Below are 2,702 nucleotides of genomic sequence, written 5' to 3' on the forward strand. Positions count from 1 at the left end.
CTCCTCCTCCTTCTTTCTTCTTCTTTCTTCTTCTTCCCCCCCTCTCCGCCACTGCCCCCTTCGCAACCACCACCCACCGCCGCCGCCCGTCCCAGCCGCGCCCCCCATCCGCCACACACACACCTACCCCCTCCCTTCCCCTCTTACCCCCTACCCCATTACCCATCCCTTCTTTCCCCCTGCCCCGAACAGCCGTGCCCACCACCGCTAGCCGCCGCGCCAGACGCCGTCACCACCACCCCCAGCCACCTTTCTGCCCCACTCTCCTTCATTCGCCTTGCAGGTTCCGCGGCACACCACCTTTCCATCCAGTCGTATTTAATTCTTATTTCTCTGATTTTGTTCATCTTTAGGCTAGTTAGATATGCATGTTGTAGTGGATTTTAGGATGTTAGGTAGCCTAGGATGTGGTTAGTGGATTTAGGTCTGTTTAATTGCGCTGTTCATGTTTCTTGTTTCATTATTTTCGCAATTCTGCTGTTGCTGTGATGATTATAATGTTCATATGCTGTACTTTCTTGTTTCTTGCTGCTCTTTGCACTGAATTTTCATGTTTATGTTCCTCCTATGTAATTGCATCCTTATTTTTTATTCATATGAACTATTTGACTGCTGTTTATGTTCCGGGACAATCCAATTTTAGCCGAAATGCTGCCCAAATTTCTGTAAAATATTTTCATTCATGTTTTGGTTTTGGCATTTTGAAATCTGCTTTCCTCTGCTTTACCCAACCCATTCATGAATGCCAGGCACGCATTCTTATTCTCTTTGATCTCCTGGTTCAAAAATTGCATTTTTGATGTTTGATTATAAGTTTTGCTAATTCTATATCTATTTGAATCCTCATCAACCTGTTTTCCTTGTTTGGTTATGAGTTACCTATCGCTTCTAATTATGAATGCTTGTTACTTAGAAACTTATCCTTATGCCACTTACCTTAACCCATTTTTCATTAACTCACTAATTCTAATTTCCTGAACTCTTTTTTTTCTAACCAAACTAACCTTTTAAAATCTTTTTTTCTGGTTTTTCACTTTCTTTTAACCCTCTAACCATGGCATAATGATAATTTTTCTATTTAACATGAATTCAAATACATTTTGGATTGTGAATTCTTCTTTTTGGACTTTTAACTCCTATACAATCCTTAATGCACATTTACTTAACTCATTTTCCTTATCCTATTGCTTCTTTGCCACTTTGTGCTTTCTTTGATTATTTGCCTATTTGCTTTCCTATTTTTATATATATCCTGGTTTTCTGTTTTTCAGGATATCTGTCAGCCAAAGAAAAGGAAAAGGCAAGGCTACTACTGGCAAACAAAAAAGAGAAGAAGCCTCTATGTCTATCATAGATCTCATGCATGATGCCTCCTTGCGGGAGAAAAACTTTACCCCGCAGGAGAAGGCTGACCAACTGCTTCCTGCCACTGATCCAATAAAATTTGCAAACCGATACTGTGAGCTAAAGTATCCGGTGTTTGCAACCTCCAGGAACCTATACCTGGAAAGGACCTTGAAGATCCCAGAAGAACTCCAGCAATACACCTCTGACCAGATCAAACAAAGAGGCTGGTTCTTCCTGGAGAGACCCCTGACTGAGGTCAATGCATCTTGGGTTAGAGAATTCTACTGTAATTACTTCAAAACCTCCCTAGATGCAGTGAACCTCAGAGGGAAGCAGATTCTGGTTACTGAAGAGGCAATTGAAGATGTTCTGAAGCTTCTGCCTAAATTTGATCAGCCAGATGGTTATCAGAAAGCTGAGGAAGACATGCGCTTTATGAAGTTTGATTGGGATGCAGTCAAGGCCCGGATAGCCCTTGACTCGACCGTTCCTTGGATTATGGGTCAGAACACCACCATGCCCAAGGGAATCAAGCGGGCATACTTGAATGATGAGGCTCGGCTGTGGCATCAGATACTTAGCAACTTCATTATGCCGAGTACTCACGAGACCGATATACCTGCCGCTATGATCACCCTCTTATGGTGTGTGATGGAGGGTAAGGACCTGTACCTGCCACGCTTTATCCGGTTCTACATGGCCAGGGTCCACGTCCGAGGCACTCTTCCCTTTCCCTATTTGGTTATACAGCTGGGCCGTCGAGCTGACGTGCCTTGGGAGGATGCCGATGAGAGGCCACCTGCTGCAGAATGCAAGAAGATTATCCTGCACAGCAGGAACTTTCTGGCCTTGGGCTACAAACCTCCAGTCCTCACTGCTCCTGGTGACATTGCCATACCATCTGCCGGCCCCTCTTCCTCTACAGCTACACCTGCCACCACCACTACACCTCCACCTGCCCCAGAGCCCATCTATCATCTAGTGCACCGCCTGTTTCGACGACTTGACCAGATGGAGCGTCGCAACAAGCGACGCTATGAGCACCTGAAGCTGATGATACGATCTAGCGACATCCCCTCCGAGCTTGACACACCATCTGAGGCATCTGAGGAGGAGGCGGATGATCCCGAGGCAGAGACCCATCCACAGAGCGAGGCAAAGCAGGCAGGCACCCAGCAGGCAGCACACCTTCAGGAGGCTCCGCCTCAGATTCAGGCTATAGACCCTGAGATCCCCCTTCAGTCAGCACCCCCTCCACAGTAGTCAGACCCTCAGATCACCACCTCAGAGACCCCAGCTACCCGTCCTTCCAGTGATGACACCCCTTCACACCCTGCTTGAGTGAGCATCAGGGA

The sequence above is a fragment of the Arachis ipaensis genome, chromosome B01 (genome assembly GCF_000816755.2).
Source record: "Arachis ipaensis cultivar K30076 chromosome B01, Araip1.1, whole genome shotgun sequence".
In the NCBI taxonomy this organism is placed as follows: Eukaryota; Viridiplantae; Streptophyta; class Magnoliopsida; order Fabales; family Fabaceae; genus Arachis; species Arachis ipaensis.